Raw genomic sequence first — 23,548 nt, 5'->3', positions numbered from 1 at the left:
TTGCTGTCCTTTAAGCTTAGATTCCAGGAAATGCAAGGTAGAATGTCAGTCACGCACCGGCTGAAGCCGTCTTATCATTAGTATGCTGGTTTCCGCTTATTTTTCTTTGTTCTGACTTCTGATTTCCACTTTATTTGCTTTATTGCATATATCTTTGCTATAAATTGCCTCAACAGTTTTTAGAAAGGGGAGATAAGGAAATGAATTTAATGAAGCAAACAAAACTACACACTTTGTGTTTACCCTAAGAGTTCTAGCTGAGAAATCCGACTGGAGAATGGGAACCACAGCGCCACCACTTGGGACGAGTTTGAAACTACTCTTGAAACAAAATATATTTTCCTGGAGTTTCCAAAATATGGTGGTGGCTCAAATATTTTAAGGAGATTGGGGTTATTGAATTACACCCAGGGAGCGCCTCGAAATCTAAAACAAAACCTTCTTCTGAATCATCAGATCTCTTTAAAGGAAGCAGAAACATGATTCCTTGCACACACACATCTTTAATGTGCTTTTTGCTATATTATGAATCTATTATTTAAAGAAAATATTTTATTTATAAGATAACTTGAACTTAGACATACATGTGCTGCCAGGGGTCAGGATGACCACGAACCACACAACTATCACACTCTGTTTCCTCCTGCAAATAAGAACAGCTGCCTGCAAGAGTCAACATATGAGAAAATTCAAAGGTAAAAATAATGCATTCAGAAAACATAAGGTATACCACAACGTTTTCATTTCATCCACCAGAGGTTTAGGATTTTCAGTTTGCTTCAAGGTGTCTAGAAATACCAAGTGTTTCATCTCAGCAGGAATATGGCTTTCTCTTTATTATGACTCTTAAAATTCCTCAGCAGATGTGCTCTAAAGTTTAATAGCAAATTGCATTCATGATCTAGCTTTCACTAGAGAAAAACACAATTTAGATGGAGTAGCAGAGAGACAGAAACCAGCTGCACTTCTTTCTGGACTTCCCGTTAGACTTCTCTTGGCCATTCACGCCACAGTTCTTCTGTGCAAACCTTCTAGAACTGCAGATGGTGTCAGCCCCATCACCACCTTCGTCACCCTGAGGGCCCTAACCATCCTTGTTAATGGACCCTACCATCCGAATTTCCATTCCTTGGAATCCCAAGTTTTACTGACCTTCTAAAAGAGTTCATTCTTCCACTGATAGGTCTTTTACTTGTCATAAATTTGTGATTTTTTTTTAATCTTTGAAACCTCTATGCATTGGATTTACTTACTCTTAAATTCCTATGTGCAGAATGCTTGGCTATGGTCTGGAAATCTGCTTCTGCTCTAAAGAACTTTTTATCTAAGGAGATACCCTCGTTTTTTTCTTTCTTTCTCTCCCTCTCCCTTAAAGCAAAAAGCACACCCATCATCCTTGAATAAAGAGCTACCAAGACCCAGCTCATCCCACCTCTTCTTTCCAGACCAGCCTTCCCACATTAACGAGCACACAAATCACCTGGGCATCTTGTTAAATGGCAGCGTCTGAGCAGCAGGTCTGAGGCAAGGCCTGCAATTCTGCATTTCCAACAAGCTCACGGGAATGCTGCTGCTGGGGGTCCACAGACCATACTTGAACTTGCAAGGAACTAGCAGGCCTGGAGAACAGAAATAGAATGCCAGTCATACACATCTTTTCCTATTAATCACAGAAAACAAAAGACACAGGTGAAAATATTTAATAATATACTTTCTTTAACGCAACATATCAAAATATTATCAACAAAGAATCAACATATAAATTATTAAGGTGAATTTTACATTATTATTTTCATCCTCAGTCTTCAAACTCTGGTGTGCATTTTACCCTTACAGCACATCTCTAATCAGACTAGTCACATTTCAAGGGCTCAATAGCCACGTATGTGTGACTGGTTTAACACAGGTCCAGAGGGTTTTACTATTGCTGGGGGGATGTTCTGTCCTGTAATTCTCAAGTGGTATAAGAAGTTGTGGGTGTCGGTCTAGGGAGTCAACCCAGATGACTGTCTTTAGGGCAAATGCTTCACCTAGACTCAGAAAGGCATGCTATTTTGAAAGATGAGTTTATTCAAAACCTATGCAAGTCTCCCAGCACTGCCTGGGCGTGGTAAAAGCCTCTTGTGTTTAGGATTTAGACAAGCCTAAGCACTGCTTCCTTTGTGTTGGCAACTCCCCATTGCAAGTAAAGGAGTAACATGGGTGAGAGAAGGCACAGAAGGTTTGAGAACTGAAAGAAGTTCTGGAGTGTGATAGTTAGGTTCAGATGTCAACATGGTCAGGTGATGGTGCCCAGCTGTCTGGTCAAGCAAGCACTGGTCTGTTACTGCAAGGACATTACATGATTGAAGGCTGGCTTATTAAATCATCTGTCAGTTGATTGCATCTGTGACTAATTACCTCTAGATCAACTAAGGAAATGTCTTCCACAATGAGAGAATCCAAGCAGTTGAAGACTTTTAAGGGAGAAGGGAGAATTTCCACTTCTTCTTCGGCTAGCCAGCCTCTCCTGGAGAGTTCATTGATGATGTTCATCAGAGTTGCCAGCTAGTGGCTGTTCTAGGAATTTGGACTCGTGCATCCCCACAGTTGCATGAGACACTTTTATAAAATCTCATATTTACAGATATCTCCTGTTGGTTCTGTTTCTCTAGAGAAGCCAGACTAATACACAGAGGCTGGGTCAAAAGATGTGAGATGGGGAATATTAAGTCTCACCTGCTGGAGAAGTAAACAGGGTCAGATAGTGCAGGACCTAGAAAATCTTATGATCTGGCAATGTTATCCTGAAAGCAATGGAGAACCATTCAAGGATTTCAAGCAGAGAAGCATGGTATAATCAGGTTTTCATTCTAGGAAGATCATTTACAACAGTGGAAAAATTTTATGGAGAAAGACAAGATTAAAGGCAAGGAGACCAACTGGGAAACTTTTTCAGGAATGCAGGAAAAGATGATGATGTTCAGAGCTAGGAGAGTAGCTCTGAGATTGGGAAAAAAAATGGAAGATTGAAACATTTTATTGATATGTCTTGGCAGTAGATGGCAGGTGGGGAAGGATGATGAGAGCACAATGAAGGTGTTGCTGGGGCATATCAGGCAGCAGGCCAGAAGGAAGCAGATGCTCATCCACCTTAGGAGAACCTGAGGAGGTGTAATAAAAGCACTGTTTATGAAATTGTGGCCAAGGTATAAGGAAGCATACATTTCCTCAGCAGAGGAGCTGTACCACCCCCATGTCTAAAGGAACAAGGGAAGGGAGCAGTTATAGACCGAGAAGTACAAGGCTGTATGAAGAGGGCAGCCTTGAGAGTAGCAGAGAACTCTGGTTGAATGACACAGCCAGAGACAAGCCCTCAAGGTGAAGCTAGGGAAGCAAATAAAGACCTTGACCTCCCTCTCCTGCCTTCTCAGTTTTTTCCAGGTCTCTGCAATGGCCAATCCCAAGCAAACACCAGAGAGCAAAGAAGCCTTTTGATGGGATGCATACTGGTCAGCCTCTCTCAATTTCTCAGATTGTGAAAGTCAAAGGGTGGATCTGGAGGGATAAAAGAAGATATCTAGCAAACCAATTTTCTGACTTGAATGGCTATATGGGGCCATGCGTTGAAACACAAAACACTGGAAATCCTGGTGTCGAAAAAAGGGGCCTGGAATCCCTTTCTACCAGATGTTATCTTAGAGTCCCCCCCACCTGAAGTCTCCCTGATAAGCCCCAATGAGAGAAAAGAAGATGACCATGAACTTGCAGCAGCCTCCTCACTGGGCTCCCAGCTTCCTTTCCATACCTACAATCCCATTCTCAACACAACTCTTCAAATATAAATCATAGTATTATTTAAGCTTATATAATTGCTTTGCTTAAAAGCCTTTCGTATGGACACTTCTTGGGTGCTATTCTTCATGACCTTTGGAGAAATGCACCAAGAAGCTAATAAGTAACCAGGAAATACCTGGAACAACATTTGGGGGGGGGGGGGGACATCCATGTCTAGACACATATTTACACTAGTCTGGAATGAGATCACATCACAGAACTGTAAAGCCCCCAAAATCCAGAGACTGGCATCCCTACCCCACTGGCATGGCAGGCTCAGTCAGAAACACTTCCCCTGGGAAAAAGGAAGAGGGCTCTGCCGGGAGCAAGGGAGGGCAACCCAGCTAAGCTCCAATTGTGGTTTTAATTAACAAATCTGGACTGACGAATACAAGCTTCAAACACAGATAAACCAAAAGCAAGTAGGAAAGGAATCCTGAGGTTTCTCCTGGCAGACAGGAGGTAGAGCTGACAGAAAAAAGAAAACTAGACTTTTGGAGTCAGCCCCACTCAGAATACTAGAAAAGAGCTGGACTCCAAGACACGCAGAGCCAAGTAACAATTCCTGCTTTTAACAGGCAAAACCTGGGGGCTGAGGACTGGCTCTGTAAAGGGATTTCTTTTTTTCCCCCCTCTTTTTAATTGTTCTAAGTGGTTCATTAGAGAAAGCCTCAGGCATTTTCAATTGTCAGTCCTGATCTAAGCAAGGGAAGAGTTAAGATAGGCCTGAGAGTCAAAGTGACAAGTCAGTGAAGGAGATAATTCCTTCACTGGAAGGAATTATCTCCTTCACTGGAATTAAAGGGCTTAATTCCTCCTTCACTGGAATTAAAGGGTTTATCTTCCCCAGGAAAAGGGGGGTAGGGCCTAGCTCAAGTGGGGACACTCAATCAGAGAATTCAGACCCAGGGGCTAAGCCTTACGCCCACCTTCTTTGTCAGCCTGTCTCAACCATACCCTTGAAAGCTCAGAATTAAAGGCACTGCACCACTTTATGCTGGTGGAGAGCTGCAGGCTGACAAGTACCACCTGCTAGGAAGGATAACAAAACTCGGAGTCCAGAGGCCTTCCAGAAATCTCTAACAACCTGCTGGTCTCATTCCCCAGGTAAACTTGATACTGATCACACCCTCCTCCTGAAACTTGGGCCCGTCTTGTCTGGGAAAATCTGATTAGAGTCAATCATATCTGGGGAGACCATCCTTAAACAAAAAGTTTCCATTTAGGAAGGGCAAGAACCAGAAAAACAAGAGCTTAAAAATTCTGAACTACTAAATAGAAGCTGTGCTAGGGTCTAGAATAAGTTGAACTGAACACCAAAAAACAAAAAGCAAAGCCAACCAACAATAAAAACCCTAGGTAAAAGAATAAAAATGACCTGCAGAAAAAACTCATCAAGGAAATCAGATGCCAAGACACCAACAAAAAATTATGTGTCATACTGGGAAAAACTAAGATACGGCCCAAAGGAACAAACTAACACTTCAAATAAGATTCAAGAGTTGAAGCAATAAATGTTCAATCAAACATGCTAAATCAAGTAAATTTAAATCAATGAGTTGAAAGAAGATATGGTAAAAGAGATGAAGGATATAAAAAAAGACAATGAGTGACCATTAAGAAGAATGTGAAAGCTTGTAAAAACAAATTACAGAACTTATGGGAATGAAAGACAAAATAGAAGAGGTGAAAAACACAATGGAGACCTACAATAGCAGATTTGAGGAGGCAGAAGAAAGATTTAGTGAACTAGAGGACTGGACTTCTGAAATCCTACACACGAAATAACAGATAGGGAAAAGAATGAAAAAATAGGGCCAGTGTTTTGGGGAATTAAATGACAATATGAAGCACATGAATATACTTGTTATGGGTATTCCAGAAGGAGAAGAGAAGGGAAAGGGGGCTGTTTTCATTTACTAAAGCTTCCAGAAAATGTAATATACCAGAAATGGAAAGGCTTTTACAAAACGAATTTCTTAAGTTACAAGTTTACAGTTCTAGGGCCTTAAAAATGTCCACACTAAGGCAACCAGCAGAAGATACCTTGGCTCTGCAGAAAGGCCACATGGTTTCTGGGGTTTCTCTGTCAGCTGAGAAGGCATTTGGCTGGCATCTGCAGGTCCCTGTTCCTGGTTCCATTGATTTAGCTTCTTATTTCCAGTGGTTTTCTCTTTCAGTATCTGTGGGGCCCAACTTAGTAGCTCCAGGGAAAAACTCTGGGTTTCATCTCTTAGCTTATGTTCTACTTTCCAGTCTGCTAGACTGTGATATGCCAGAAGCAGAGCAACTTTTAAAAAGGGGAATTTAATAAGTTGTAGGCTTACAGTTCTAAGTCCATGAAAATATCCAAATTAAAGCAAGGCTATAAAAATATCCAATCTAAGGCATCCAGGAAAAGATACCTTGGTTCAAGAAGGCCAATGAAGTTTCTCTCAACTGGAGAAGCACATGGCTAACATGGTGACCTCTGCTAGTTTTCTTCTAGGTTTCTTGCTTCATGAAGCTCCCCCAGGGGCATTTTCCTTCTTCATCTCTAAAGGTCTCTGGCTGTGTGGATTCTTGTGGTTCTTGTAGCTCTCCCCTCCCTCCAAAATGTTTCGTCTTGTAAAGGATTCCAGTAAACTAGTCAAGACCCACCTGGAATTGGTGGAGTCACATCTCCCTCTAATCAAAAGTTAATACCAGCCAAGCCACAGTGGCTCAGCAGGCAGAGTTCTCACCTGCCATGCCAGAGACCCAGGTTCGACTCCCAATGCCTGCCCAAGCAAAAAAAAAAAAAAAATTTAATACCCACCATTGGGTGACTCATATCTCCATGGAGATAATCTAATCAAGTTTCCATCCTACAATGCTGAATAAGGATTAAAAGAAAAATCTGCCTCCAAAGATGGATCAGGATTAAAACATGGGTTGTTTGGGATACATAATCCTTTCAAACAAGCACTGTTTGGCATCTCACTGGAAAGGCACATGGCGACATCTGCTGGGCTTTCATTCCTGTCTAGCTTTTGTAATCTCTCTCAGCTCCTGGCATCTCCTGGGGCTTTTAAGGTGTGACCATGTGAGTGTGGAAACCTTGTAACTGACACTCCCTTTTTCCAGTGTATGGACAGATGAGTAAGAAAAAAAAGACTAAATAAATAAATAATAGGGGAGGATGGGGGGTATGGGATGTTTGTGGTGTTCTTTTTCACTTTTATTTTTACTTTTATTGGGTTTTTTTTGGAGTAATGAAAATGTTCAGAAATCTATTTTTGTGCATGACAAATGCACAGCTATATGATGATACTGTGAACCACTGATTGTACAATTTGGATTACATGGGATATGAATATATACTATATCTCAATAAAATTCCACAAAGATGGCAGAATAGGAGATACAGAAAAATGACTTGGACAGTGACCAGAGAGGGTCTTCTACACTGAATCAGGAAACCTTGAATGAAAAAGTGGAGAAATCAGGATGGAGAGAACTGGGTGAGCATGCCCAGTCATGATTCCAGCCTTTCCTCATAGTTGTCTTGGGAGATCTTTCCTCATGGCTCAAAAGCTGGGAGTTCCAGTGGGGAATGCAGAAGCCAACAGATTTGCTTTCCCTGTGCACAGGGACCATTTGGCTAGAGTACAGTGCCTGCTCCCTACCCCTGAGACAGGCTGCTGTCAATGCCTTGTCTTTTTTGGTGGAGACTGGTGGGGTGGTGCTCCTATGAAGAGGAGCAGGGAGATGCAGAATGGTGTTAGTCCAATGGACAGCCAGCAAAGAGATTTGTTCAGGATTCAGTATTGCTCCCTGTGGTAGTTAGATTCAGGTGTCAACTTGGCTAGATGAAGTGCCTAGTTCTATTGCTATGGACATGAACCAATGGCATGTGAACCTCATCTGTTCCTGATTACATCTGCAGTTGGCTAGGAGGCGTGCCTGCTGCAATGAATGATGTTTGATTTAATTGGCTGGTGCTTAAATAAGCGTGCTCAGCATAGCACAGCCCAAGCAGCTCAGCATACCCCATCTCAGCACTCGCAGCTCAGCCCAGGCCTTTGGAGATGCAGAAAAGAGTCACCCCAGGGAAAGTTGTTGGAATCCAGAGGCCTGAAGAGAAGGCCAGCAGAGATCACCCTGTGCCTTCCCACACAAGAAAGAACCTCAGTTGAAAGTTAGCTGCCTTTCCTCTGAAAAACTATATGTTAACTAAATAGATCCCCTTTATTGAAAGCCAATCCATCTCTGGTGTGTTGCATTCCAGCAGCTAGCAAACTACAACACTCCCCTTACCCCATGGATGCCCACAGACTTCAGGCATGCACGGACAAAGTGGCAAGGCTGAGAAAGCCAGTCAAAATGAATGCCACAACAAGCCACCAGACATTTCAACCTTGCTGGAATTACATCAGGTCTCCATTCAGCTTGTCTGGTACCTGCAGTCAGGGAGACGTGGGCCCGAGGAGAAGAGGTAGCTCAAGAGCACCATCTGCTGGGAAGAAGTGGAAAGTGCAGTCCAGCAAACTGCCTCTCTGTCTAGCATTCAATAGAGCCTCAAGTAGAATTGCAATCCCCCCATGAGACTATGACTTGGTTTGGCAGGGAAGGACCCACAAACCAAATCCAAAAGAGGACCTTCAACACAAGCCTAAGCAGATACAAAACCTTAGATGAGTGAAGGAAATCAACTTGCAAGAAAACCTTATCAAGCCATTTGCAGCAAAAGATCATAAAGCATGTGAAGATTCAGGTAAATATGGCACAGCCAAATGACCAAATTAGATCACCAGAGAGGACACAGAATTTGAAACAACTAATCAAGGATGTTTATAAGTATATAAAGGATATCAAAACAACATTGGAAGAGCATAAAGAAGAATTTGTAAGAATAAATAGAAAAATAACAGATCTTGGGGATGCAAGGGCAATTCAGTGGTAGAATTCTCACCTACCATGTGGGAGACCTGGGTTCGATTCCCAGTCCCTGCACTTCCCAAAAAACAGCCAAACAAACAAGCAAAACACACAAGCAAACAAACCAAAACTCAACAAATGGTGCTGTAATAACAGGATACTCACATGGAAAAATAATGAAATGTGACCCCGCCATATAGCATACAACAAAAAGAAAAATAACAGATCTCACAGAGATGAAAGATACTGTAGACTCGAGTACAAGTATACTAGAGACACACAACAGCAGATTTGAAGAGGCAAAAGTAAGAATAAGCAAATTAGAAGGAAGGACAAGTGAACTCAAATATACAAAACAACAAATGGTAAGGAAGATGGAAAAAATAGAACTAGATCTCAGGGAAACATGAAGTGTACAAATATAAGATTTATTGGTATCCCAGAAGAAGAGAAGAGTAAAGAGATAGGAAGGCTATTTAAAGAGATTATGGGGGGAACCTCCCAACCTTTTAAAAGACAGAAGTATGCAAGTCAAACAAGCTGAATGAATCCCAATTATTATAAATATAAATAGGTTTACTCCAGGACACAACTGATCTTTGCTAAGGTGACCAAGCCAACCCTCCTGGGGCAGAGCAGCCCCTTCAATAAGTGATTTTTGGAGAACTGGATATCCATGTGCAAAAGAATGACAGAGGATCCGTATCTCACATTCTATACAAAAATTAACTTAAAATGGGTCACAGACCTAAACATTAGAGCTAAGACCATAAAACTTTCAGAAGAAAATGTAGGGAAATATCTTCTAAAATCCAAGTATAAATGAATGAAAAATGCCAGCGCTCTGGCTCTGGGAGCTAGAAGGTGAGCTGGGGTACAAGCAGTGGTATCCTACATCAGGGGCATGGAAACTTTCTCTCCAAACAAAGGTCTAATGTATGAGCTGCATATGAAGGCTTCATATACATGAATACACACTTGGAAAAATTTAACAAAGAATGAGTGTGTTAAGTTAAATTCTCCCTTTCAAACACATCACCAATCTCTCCTCCACAGAGATAAAACTATTTACAGTTCCCTGTGTGTCCTTCCCTGCTACTATATTTAAATACATACATATATATATACACTTTACATATATATGTACACTTTACATATATATATACACTTTACATTTAGAGTATGTATATAAAGTACACATATACTTTATATATTTACTTTACATATGGAATGTGTATATAAAACATTGAAATATATATGCATACTTTCCTACTTCTACATTTAAATGCACATATACCGTTTGTCTTTTTTTATATATAAATGGAAATGTAATCTACAAATTGTTCAGTCATTTGATCCTTTCACTTAACAATATGTCCTAAAGAGTTTTTCACATCATTATACACCAAATTTGTCATTTTAAATTGACAAATTGACAATTTTTAAATTGCTGTCATGCAAGGTAGTTCAGTGGTAGAATTCTCATCCGATCCTGTAGAAGACCTGGGCTTGATTCCTGGCCCATGCACTTCCACCCCCCAAAAAATACACAATCAACAAATGGTGCTGCAATAACAGGATAGTCATATAGAAAAAGAATGAGATGTGACCCCTACCATATGGCATACAAAAAAAATTTCTGTCATAAATATTGAGGATTCATGAATTATTTATTCATTCCTACATAGATAAATGTGTAGGTTATTTCCAGGTTTTTATGATTATATTCAAACAAGTACAGTCATGAATTGTCCCAGCCTTGTTTCTCTAAGACACAACCCTAAAATTGAATTGCTAGATTTAAAGTTGCATTTTTTAAATTCCTATAGAAACTGCCAAATTACTGTTCCATTTCTCCTCAAATGGAGAGGCTGTTCTTTTTGTTCTCCCATCAACCATGTCAAAAAGTATCTATTTCTCTCACTTCTTATGCAAAATAGATATTAGCAATATTTTTAAAGGAGTTAACCTATTTGGTGAGAAATTATATCTCAGTTTAGTTTCAGTCTGCAATGTTCTGTTTACTAGTGAAGCTCAACACTTCATATGGGAGTTATTTTACCTATTTAATCCCTTTTCCTCTGATTTTCTGTTAATAACCTTTGCCCATGAGATTTTGTAGGTTTGTCCAGAGTGATGCCCTGATAAATCCCAGAGTAATTTGAACAGTGAATAAAAAAGTATTTGCAAAGTCCCCTTGGGAGAATGATGAGAAAGGGGGAAAATTCAACTTCCCCATGTGGAGAATTCCTGATATTCTCACAAGCAGTGGGGACAACCAAAACAATAAGCCAAGCCCTCAATTTGGGGGTTTATTCATATGAAACTTATCCCCACAAAAGCTAAGCCTACTTAAAATTAGGCCTAAGAGTCACCCCCAGAGAACCTCTTTTGTTGCTCAGATGTGGCCTCTCTCTCTCAGCCAAGATGACAAGCAAACTCACTGCCCTCCCCCTTTCTACATGGGACATGACTCCCAGGGGTGTAAACCTTCCTGGCAACATGGAACAGAAATCCTAGAATGAGCTGGGACTCAGCATCAAGGGATCGAGAAAACCTTCTAGACCAAAAGGGGGAAGAGAGAAATGAGACAAAATAAAGTGTCAATGGCTGAGAGATTCCGAACAGAATCAAGAGGTTATCCTGGAAGTTATTCTTATGCATTATATAGATACCACCTTGTTAGTCAAGATGTAATGGAGAGGCTGGAGGGAAGTGCCTGAAAATGTAGAGCTGTGTTCCAGTAGCCATGTTCCTTGAAGATGATTGTATGATGATATAGCATTCACATGTGACATTGTGATTGTGAAAACCTTGTGTCTGATGCTCTTTTTTTCTACGGTATGGACAGATGAGTAAAACACATGGATTAAAAATAATAATACAGGGAACAAATGTTAAAATAAATTTAGTAGATTGAAATACTAGTGACCAATGAAAGGAAGTGATAAGGGGTATAGAAAAAAAATAGGGGAAACAGAGGCTAAAATATATTGGGTAGAATGGAAATACTAGCAGTCAATGAGAGAGAGAGGGGTAAGGGGTATGGTATGTATGAGTTTTTTTCTTTTTTCTTTTATTTCTTTTTCTGAATCGATGCAAATGTTCTAAGAAATGATCTTGGTGGTGAATATACAACTATATAATGATATTGTGAGTTACTGATTATGTACCAAGAATGGAATGATCATATGGTAAGAATGTTCATGTTTGTTATGTTGTTATGTTTAAAAAAAAATTTTTTTTTTAGCTAAATCTATTACAGCCATAGGAAAAGAAAATAATAACTTTTGCCCATTTTTCTACTGGGTACTTTTACTTGTCTTTTATTTTGATTCTTCTCTTGGAAGCTGTAAATATTTTCTTGCGCTCTACCATTGGTCACTAACGAGGTTGGCTTTGTTGTCTCTGAGCTTGAAAGGGCCCCTGAATCCATGAGGAGGATGAACTTTCACCATCCATCATCCACGCCTGAGCCCATTTGGGGATGCAGCTTTCTCTCTGCGGGTTTCTCCATCTTTCTGTCACATCTATTTCCCATTTTTTAGGAACTCTCAAAATTTCCAATTTACAGTAGCACTTTCACAGATGATTTTTTTCTCATAACTTTTCCACCAGTTCAGTGGAATTTGAGGAGGGCAGGGAAGGTAAATATGTGCGTTCAGCAGAGCATATTGAATCAAAAACTGAGGGAATCACAATGAAAGTGGGGTGAGAGTTTTCAGGTCTCAGGACCCAGTTGGTTGTATTATTTTCAACACATTCAAATGTAATATTAGAACTTAAACCATACAGTTATCCCTAACTTCCCCATGAAATGCTAAGAGAACAGTAACATACTCTTTTAAACATGCAAATAAGTGCGTAATGAGTGGGATACTTTACAAAAAGGACTACAAGAATGTGCTTTTAAAACTCTCAAAGTTTACCAGAGAGAAGTGGTAATATAGTCACCAGGGGAGGTAAGATAATATACAATTATTCATACAATTAAGGCTAATTTTTTTCTTTTCATCATAGAGTTCTCTTGTGCTTTTCATGAAACAGAAAGAGCTGCATCTGAGAAGATAACTACTTTTTACATTATATATAATTCACAAATAAGAAAGAGGCACACGCAGCATTGAAGATACTCCCTCTTTGAACAGCATTTTAACATAGTACAATTGGGAAAACCATTCACAGATACCAAGGGATGAATAACAGATTTCCAAACACTGCCTGGTGCGGGGAGAACAACATTTATTGATGAGAGTGGAAACAGGCATGAGGTCTTCCTCCTGAGTTAGAAACAATGGCTGTCTCCACCTCCTTCCTCTCCTTACCAACCCAGAACCTAGCAGAATTCTAGTAAGTCTTCTGTATCTGCCTGGCCCTTACCCCAATCCATCTTCTTTGTCCTTTGGGGAAATCTTGGGAAAACTGCCAGGAATGGTGCCCCTACCTTCCCATGCCCAAGTGGGTCCCAGGTCCAGCTACATAATTTTCAGGGCTCAGTGCAAAATGAAAACATAGGGCCCCTTGTTCAACAATTATTAAGAATTCAAGATGGCCACAGCACCCTCTGTGGGTGCCCAGTTAGCATGCCCGTGAAGCCAGCCCTAGTTGGCCCAGAGCACTTTGCACAGGAGAGTCACAGGGAGGGAAATGGTGGAAGCTGAGTGTCTCCCTTGGCAGAACCCCACCGAGATGCCCAGTGGTTCATTCATGCACCCAGGATGCCGGGCCCCCTGGTTTCCCCATTCTTCCATTCCAAAGCTGGCTTATCCAGTTCTCTAGCTTCACCTTTAATTCTGTGAGCTCCTCTACATCCTTCCAGTAAATTCCTGTTTGATTTTTTCCTGGTTTTTCCCTCATAGGTTTCTGTGACTTGCACTGAGAGAGTCTAATTCATGCAGGAAGTTAACAAGTTATTTCCATTTATTGGGATGTTGTTATACCCAGCCCTACTCTAGATGCCACAGATAAAGCAATGAACCATCTGTAAGAACTCTGCTCTCCAGGAGCTTCCTTCCTGCAGCAAGCATAAACAATAAACCAGCCAATGAATAAATAAATAATTTCAGAGAGTAAAAAGTGCCAGGAAGAAAATGAATGGGATAATACAATGGGAAGGAGAAACAGTCTTTCTACCTATGAATCTGCAAACCCAATGAATAACGTAAAAAATTTTTTCTTGCAATATATAAGCACAGATTGTAAGACAACAGCTCAATGAATCATCACAAAGGCGCACACATCCATGTAGCAACCAGGCAGGTCAAGAAATAGAGCACAATCAGCTTCTCAGTCCCTTCCTAATCACTCCATCTTCTCCCTTCCCAGAGGTAACCATTATCCTGACTTCAGACAGCATAGTGCTTTCAATCTCACATACATATACATGAAAGCATACTATACGCATTCTTTTGTGTTGGGCTTCTTTCAGTCATTATGTTTGTGAGATTCATCCACGTTACTGGGGGCAGGTTTTACTGTCAGACAAGGCAGGATCTTGGAGACCATTGTAAAGATAGGAGCCTTTATTCCGAGTGAAATGGAAAGCCAGGGTATTTCTTGAGCGAAGGTGGAACACACTATGACTTGTTTCTAAATGAGCATTTTGACCACAGTATTGAGACTGTAGGGAAGGGCAGGAGGATGAAAGCAGAGGACCAGCCAGGAGACTGTGCCATCACCTAGATGGGAGTGTTGGGATTTGGGCTGGAGCAGTAAAGGTAGAGAGAAGTGGAGGGCAGTGGTCTGCTTCTGGATATATTTTGAAGCTAGAGCCAAGAGAATTTGCTGGTGGGTTGGAGGTCAGGGTGAAGGAAGGAGAAGACAGTAATGACAGCAAACCTTCTGGCCTGAGCAACTGGAGAAGAGAGCTGCCATCCTCTGAGATGACGGCTGCAGAAGGAGCACAACTGGGTCAGAGAATCGAAAGTTCTCTTTTAAACATGTCAGGTCTAACATGCCAAATAGTCATCCAAGTGGAAATGTCTCATAAGCAATCAGTTATATTGCTTATGACTCTGGGGTTCAGGAAAGAGGTCGGGGATAAGGTACAATTTGAAAAGCACCAGACGATGGACGTTATTTAAAGCCATGGGACTATACGAGATCACCAAAAAAGTGAGAGTAGACAGAAGATAACTGCAAGGCTGGTGTGTGAGCCAAGTCTAAAGGATGAGAATAATCTCCTACAAACAAAAATATATATGAATAATAATGGTAGCTGGCACTATGAATGCTTGTTCGGCATCTGTTGCTATGCTAGGCACTTATGTTCATCTTTGCATTTAGCTCCCACAATAACTGTATGTCTCAGTAGTGGACACAAGATAAATTTATCCCCATCCCCATATTACAGATGGGAAAACTGTGACTTGGAAGAGTCAGAATTGTTCAAGGTTTGCAAATAGTAAAGCTGAGCTCTGAGTCCAGACAATCTGGCTCCAAAGCCCTTAGAACTAATTAATATTCTGCACCACCGGTCCACAGAGAGTCCAGGTGGGGCTGTCAAGGTGAACAAAGGTATGGAAAGGCAAGGATACTGCAGGTGGCCCCATCAAATATCAAAATAAAATGATCAGCATTTTATCCCACAAAATCATGAAGAGGGCTGGCTTTCTCCTAGAATTGTGTCTTCTGAAAAACTTTATCTCCCACCCACTATGAGGTAGCCCCAGCAGAAGCTGGTTCTTGTCCCCTGACCTTAAAACTGAGCCTTCAACACTGTGTTTCTGATCAGTCATTTGCTCCTGACCCAAACCCAAAACCCAGGGCTTCTACCCCACAGTCTGTGGATGTTACCTCCAACCCCATCCCATCCCCAAACCACTAGCAAAAGTCTATAGAATGTAGTGGGGATTTCCTCACAGCACAGAACCCATAGCTCCTTGATGCCCTTAAGTTCCCAAGCCATTCCCAGGTGAGGAATTTCTACCAGCCATCCTGACCATCAGAGCCCAGCTCTCACCATCTGCATTATACAGAGCAATGTAAAATTTAAAGTTTATGAGACCAAAATTTCCCATCTAGCGTATGGAGGGGGGTCCATCCATAATCACTTGGGCACTTGTGTTTGGCTTTTTTCCCCTAACAAAACAGCCATCCACCTCTGAGCTTCATCCTCACCTACCCAAAGAACCATCAGGAGCTTAAGCAATTCCAGTATGCACAGGGTATTTCCCCCACTGGCTCCAGTTCAAATCCTTAGATGAACTCTTCCCATCAACTGTTTCTGTTTAAGCAAAAGAACATCCTCCTTCTCTTATTCAAAGCAAACTCTCAGGAGTCCCACAGCCATGGCAACAGGGATAGGAAGTTTCTTCCCCTTGCTCATGGGAAAGGAAAAGGGTAAAACCACGTTACTGGCAACAACATCACTAATGTTTCCAAAGCTAAGTGCTTTACTTGGATTATTTCACTAAGTGGCCACAATCTCCTTATGAAATTTGACCTTTACTCTTTTCCAAGTCACTTGTATGTCCTAACTGCAGGAAGCACAGCTACCAAGGGGGCTCTGGCTACATCATGGATGTTTGGAGGGAAATGAGTGGATGCTTCATCCAATCTCTCTCCACTCCTGATTAGAAGCTACTGTCATGGATTTTGAATGAGTTGACTCCTGCCTCCTCATGGCCACATGCTTCTATCCTCACCTACTCAGGTAGGCTGTTCCTGCTTATCCAGGAGAAAACCTAAACCCTGCTAGCTAATGAGCTTTGTGCAGCAGAATTAGCCTTAGCTCTTCTTCTGCAGCTGGGGAGCAATGTGATGTGAGCATTTAGAATACAGCTCTTCAGCAAGCAGGTGTTTTGTGGATGAGGTGGGCAGGTGCAGAGATGCTAACCTGGATACAACAGCAGTAGCAGTATCTGTGATGTTTCTGCTCAAACTGCTTGAAATGCTCTTAGAATGAGATCTTCATGATACCATGAGACAGCTTGGAGTCCATTGTGTTTGGCGTTATTTTAAAGTTCCAAATGTTTTAAGGAGTAAAAGGGTATTAATATCCCAGCACATGACCTGTGGATCTAGCTTGCTGTCAGCTTTCCAAGCACTGACATTGGCACAATCAGGCTTGAGATGGACTTTAGGAATTTTCCAGAGAGTCCCAAAATCTGATGCATGGACAATTTCTCTTATAATAGTGCATCACATTGGCTTTGAGTGTGTGAATGGCTTCCAGCCAAAGGCAACCAGGAACACGCCTGTTGTTGGACACATGGACTTATTCCTCACTGCAGCGAGGGAAAATACACACCATAGGAAACAGGGGATACCTTAATAAGAGGGTGTAGGAATGACCTATTATAGGAATGGGCCTTGTTGAGTGATTTTAGGGAGTGTTTAAGGATTCAGAGATTGAGTCACTGTCAGAAAGCAGTTAGAAAGCAGGGGCAATTCTATGATTGGGCATCTCAATAAATCTTACCTAGAGGAAGAGCAGCCTAGAACAGAGATAAAGCTGTAGTTGGTGAAGAAACAGAAGTCACTCATATTGGCTGGGAGAGAAGGATATTTAGCATTTGTAGCCCAGTGACCCTGTTTTTGTCTGAGCTTAGACAAAATTATGAAGTACCTTGCTTTGTCTCATTTCATCTCATTCACAGAGTGGCCTTGTCTGATGTTGGTGTTCTGGGAGATTGTTTATGCCCAACAGGAGAATGTGGTCCCGGGGTGAGTGCAGCTCCTAGCAACACCAAGGCCATTAGAGTCAGGCCAGTGCCTGGGTGTCAGTGACTGCATTTTCCTGTATCAGGTATAAGTGTCCACAAAGAAGTTTGGAGTCCTATAACTGCAGATTCTCTGGCATTAAGAAGCTTAAACTATCAAAGCTGAGAGCCAGGGAGATGCTTCTTCTCAGTGTGAAGGGACCCAAAGGGTGGAACTCTAAGACAGACACAAACCACGTGTGTGCATGTTGGCATGCCAGGGGCAGTCCTGCGTGGGATACAAACAATCAAATGGTTGCACAGAAACAAAAACAGCTTATCTCCAATGGTTCCTTTTGGTCATTGCTGTCCCTGAGACTGATCACCCTGCAGAAACTGAAATTCTGCAGAATAAACTTCCAATATCCCCCTTAATGCCAAATTTCTATAAATAAGATGTTCGATTCAGTAAAGACGCCAGAGTGGTCATTTTCTTGATGAATGCATTCTTTTGCAGAGAGACTGCTGAGTAAATCATCACAGCTACTGTTTGGTTGCATCTGTACAAAGCAAGTTACATTAATAACATGAGAAGAAGAAAGAAAAGCAAGATTAAAAAAAAACTTCCTAACAGATAGAAACACTGGAGCAAAAAGAGAGCAAATGGATGTCTTTTTCTGGTGGTGCCAGCTCTCCCAAGCATGGGGTTGCTTAAGGCACCACTTCCGTGATGCCAAATTATCGTCTCCCTTCACTCTTCACTGCTCTCTCAGAGTTATGGCTCCCAAAAGCCATGATTATCCCTGGCCAAGTCTTCCCCAGGCAGAAATGAAATGAGAAATAACTTTTTTTTAAATGTAGTTGTTTTTTCCTAAAGTTGAATTTTTTTAATTATCCTTTAGTCTGAGATGATAGCCATCCTTTTTTATATTAATTTTTAAATGGAATTTTAGTTTGAGGTTGTGTTTTTCTTCAACTGTCTAATTGAAGAAAATAAAATGTTATCCTCTGTGGGTCAGTTTTTGATTATTTTTTGAAGGTCTCTGTGAAATCCAAAAAGATGAACTCACTGACTTAAAGAACATATTTTTTTAGGGCATGAAACACTGAAATAAGTTATAGTCTCAGATGAACTCCATAAGACTCCTAAAGGATTGCAATAGTTATCAAATAACTTATTATTTTCTAATCTATATTTGTATTAAAAATAATTTTACTTTATTATAAAAGTGCATGTGTGCAGCATTTAAAAAATTAACAACACAGAAAGACATAAAGAAGAAAACTTAAAGCATCTATAACCCCAATATTTAGCAATAATCTCTACTGACATTCCTGGGTATTTCTTCCCAGGTTCTTTTCTCTATGCACATATACTTTTATTAAAGGAGTAGTATTTTGAAAGTTACTAACAGGTTTTCTCTCTCTTTTTTTCTGAGTAAATACCTAATATTTCCAAGATTTGGTACAGAAGAGACCTAGAGGGAAAACAAAAAGAATTAATATTTCTAATGCATCAAATAGGATCATATAGCAAAAGAGCCTTGTAAGTCCACTGAGAAGCTACTGAGAAAGGGCCATCTGCCTTCCTCTACCTCCCTCTTCAGCAGATCAAGTCCAGGCTTGACTAGATCATAAAGTACAGATATGTGTAGATGGTGGGGAGAGGGGTCACAGGGCTCAAGGCATTGGTGGTGGGAAAAAAAGAGAGTGAAAATTGAGAGATGTGTTCTGATTTTCCCTCTCCAAGGTTTAACCCAAAGGAGGGAGAGATACTCCCACTTAGGGTTCTCAGAGACCAGCTCAAACTAAATGGGGGGGGTCCCCATTATCTGAATGATGGGAGCTAATGAAGAAACTCAGTCAATATAGAGAAAATTAAGGGCCCCATTTTCTCCATACATTTGATGCTACACTTTTTGTAGATATATTTGATCATACTATATACAGCATCAGGTCTTTCTTTTTCAATTAATATAGTTTGTAAAAATTTTCTGTTGTCAATAAAACTCTTTGTATTAATCTTAGTATTTTCCAAATAATTTATCTGGAAGTGTGTGCTCTAATTTGCTTAACTAGCACCTTATTTGGTTTTTTCAATTTTCATTGTTATAAATGATAAGGTGATAAACTCTTGCCATTTCTGTTTATTTTCTAGAAGTAGAAAACTCAAAATTAATGACTATTTTAAGATTCTTGATAAGTTCCGCCACATCGTTTCTGCAGAAATACAAGTGCGAAAATTAACGATCATATCGCCAATGATGAATGGATGCTTTTCACCAAAACCTTATAATCATTTATTGTACAAATATTTATCAAGGGTCTATTATAAGCTAGCCATTACTCTACACACAGAAGATAAAGTAGTAAGCAAGACAGAAAACATCCCTTCTCCCAGGGAGCTCCCATATCTAATGTTATGTGGGAGTAAATACTGTGAAGAAAAATAAAAGAGCAGGTTTGGGCCGTTCCCAAATCTTGCTAGCTGCTTGGTTGTATAAATAAAGTTTTATTGGAAAACAGCCACACCCGTTCATTTACTTATTGTCTATGGCTGCTTTTGCACTACAACGGCAAAGTTGTATTTGTGATACAGACCATAGAACCCACAGAGTTTGCCAACTTCTAGAATAGGGAATACCAGGCAATGCTGAATCTTATGCAGGTTATTAGGATGGCTACTTATAAGAAGACATCTGAGCAGAGCCATGAAGGAAGTGAGGGAGAACACAAGGTGGATAACTGAGGGAAAAGCATTCAAAGCAGAGGGACCAGAAAGTGCAAAGGCCCAGAGGAAGAAACAGGCTTGGTGTGACAGAGGAACAGCAAGGAGGCTTGCAGTGCCCAGAGCAGATGGTGGGTCGAAGGGGTTAGGGGCATCCTGAACCACAGGAGCCAAGGCAAAGACTTCGGATTTCCTGTATTCATGGCTTTTGTCTATTATTCTATTGAACTCTTATAAATTGTTATCAGATTTTACAAATGTGTAAATTATTATGTCATAATCCCTTTTGATTTTCATTTTACATAGCTTTTGAGGATTTTCCTATATGTTTTTCCCTTTGTAATTCCTTCCATTGTTTTCTACTTAGAAATATGTATTTCTCCCATTCAGGAATTATATACACATTTATTTGTTTCCTTCAAGTTTTTAAAGCTCCATTCTTTATTTCTTCTTATACGTGAAGTTCTAAGTTTCTTACTTTCAAAAATACCCAGTTTTCTCAATACCAGTTATTAAATAAGTAATCTCTTTCTAATTGCTTTGTGATGCTTAATTTTTGCATTTTAAGTTATCTTGTGTTTTACAGTTTAGGTTTCTATTTCTGCCTGCCCATACCATAAAATTTTAATAGTACATCTTTATAGTCTTTTTGTATACCGTATTCCTATCTGGTGAGGTAAGTCCAACCTCTATCACTTCTTTTCCAAATATTTTTAACTACGTTTATTCATTTATTTAAAATAAAAGTTTTTTTAAGTAGGTTTCATAATTATTTTGCTAAATTGCTGCTAATAATCTCATTGGGTTTATATTATACGCATTGATTAATTTGGAAAATGAACCTCTTCACAACCTAGGAAACAGAACAAATCCCCATTTGTTCCTTTTTTATGCTCTTTAAAACACTTTTTGGTTTCCATTGTACAAATCCAGTACATTTCTTATTAATTTCATTCCTAGGTATTTTATATGTATATGGTATAATATATATATATATTATGGTGTATATATATATATATATATATATAATATTTCCCCTATTTCATTTTTAACTAGGTTTTGATGATATATTGTAGTTATTAATCTGTACATATTTATAACTGATTATGTAGGTTTCAACTTGATTTCCTTACGTTTTCTAGATGAAAAGCATCATCTAATAATTATTATTTTTTTATAAATAAATTTATGGTTGTTATTCATCTTTCTTTTAAATTCTTGCCCCACTGCCTCCCCTAGAACAGTGTTGTCCCATCTAAGGCCCACAGAACTCTAACATCTCCTGAGTTTGGAAAATGCTGGGTACTATATCTTACTCTGATAGATTCACAACTCACATTTGAGTGTTGAAGCCTTAGAAAAATCATACGGTAAGGAAACCTAGTTAAGCTTATTTAACCTTGCATCACTGGTATACCTAGTATCCCAGCAAAAAGCCCATTAACATATCTCAGAATAATGGGAGTCACAGTTTTAAGCAACCTCATCCCAAAAGCATGTGTCACCTTAGTCTGTCCTGCCTAGAAATTCTGCAGCCAGCACTACCCGGAAAACCTGTGCTCATGCACATGAAATGGGCCATTCCATATTCTGAACAACATCCACAACAACATCCAAACATGATAGTGATAAAAAGACATCCTTGGTCTGTCGATACGATGTATTATAAACACTTCGTGTTTTCTTTTTTTCTTGAATAGACTTGCCATAGATTTATATAATTTATTGTTTGTTTTTTTAACCTGCTTTTTTACTACAAAACAGCTAAAGATACAGGAAGTGATAACCGAAGCAAAGGAAAAAGTAAAAGATTAGAAACATCAATGAGAAGGATCAGACCTGGGACTTTTCAGAAAAGTACTTTTTTTTAAAATGGTCCTAAATATGCTCAAAGAACTAGAGAAACGTAGACACAGGACCAAAGGAAAACAACTTATGAATACAGAGAGACTATCTATAGAGGGATGTAAATTGTGAAAAGGAACCAAGCACAGCTGAAGACCACAGTAACAGAAATGTAAAATTCCCTAGAGGGGTTCAGCAGCAGATTAGCGCTGGAAGAAGAAACGATCCGTGAACTTGAAAATGAGAGCATTGAAATAATCCAGTCCCAGGAGCAGAAAGAGGGAAGAACGAAGAAAAGGGAACAAAACCTGAGGAACCTGTGGGACACCCTCAACATATCATTATACACAGTGTGGGAGTCCCAGAAGGAGAAGAGAGAAAGAAGGAGAGAGAATATTCAAAGAAATAATGATTGAAAACTTCCCAAATTTAATGAAAGACATGAATATTCATCTCCAAGATGATCAACAACCTCCAAATAGGATAAACCCCAAACAGACCCACACTGACCATATTATAATCAAATTGCCAAAAGCCAAAGATAAAGAGAAAATTCGGAAAGCCACAAGAGAGAAACAATGTCACATATGAAGGAGCCTCAATAAAATGAAATGCTGCTTTCTCATTGGAAACTATGAAGGCAAGAAGGCGAAAAATTGTCAAAACAAGAATTCTGCATCCAGCAACACTGTCTTTCAAAACTAAGGGAGGAATTAAGACATTCCTAGATGAGCAAAAGCTAAGGAACTTCATCATCACTAGACCAGCCCTACAAGAAATGCTAAAGGGAGTTCTGCAGGTTGAAAGAAAAGGACCCTACACTATTGACTGAAGCCACATGAAGAAACAAAGATCTCCACTAAAGGTAATGACATGGGCAAATATCAGTGCCACTACTATTGTGTTTTCTATTTGTAACTTCACTTTTTATTCCTTACAGGATCTATAAGGCAAATGCATAAAATGCATTAATAAATCAATGATTTGGGACTCAGTGTTAATATATGTAATTTATGATAAGAACTGCATAGAGATGGGGGAACAGAAGGGAACAGGAACATAGTTTATGTACGATAAGTTGTTAAGTTGGTAACAATGCAAATGAGATTACTATGGATGTGGGATGTTCAATTTAAGCCCCTTTGTAACTACAAAGAAAATATGCAAACTCGGAGAAAGAAAATACAGTACAAATTACCATGAGTCAGGGACAAGGATAATAGGGAGTTAATGCAAAATGAATGTCAGGTGTCTGTTTGGGGAAATTCGTAGTAATGGATGGTGGTGAGGGTACTGCAACATTCTGAAGGTGATTAATCCCACTGAATGTTCTGCATGGGAGGGATTGGGTTGGGAAGATTTATTTTGTATATATATTTCCCCATTTAAAAGAAAGAAGGAAGGAAGGGAGGAGAGAAGAAAGAAAAAAGAAAGAAAATGATCATTAAATACAATGATAGGATATGATCTAAGAATGGATGAGAAAAGCCTGAAAAAAGACATTATTGAGACACAAGAAAAAATTGGAATATATGGTATAAACTTTATATCACCATTAAATTTCTTGAACTTGATAATGTACTTAAGGTGATTTTATAAATGAATATCCTTCTTCACA

Source organism: Tamandua tetradactyla, chromosome 17, assembly GCF_023851605.1.
Source record: "Tamandua tetradactyla isolate mTamTet1 chromosome 17, mTamTet1.pri, whole genome shotgun sequence".
In the NCBI taxonomy this organism is placed as follows: Eukaryota; Metazoa; Chordata; class Mammalia; order Pilosa; family Myrmecophagidae; genus Tamandua; species Tamandua tetradactyla.
This window is presented reverse-complemented; position numbering follows the sequence as displayed.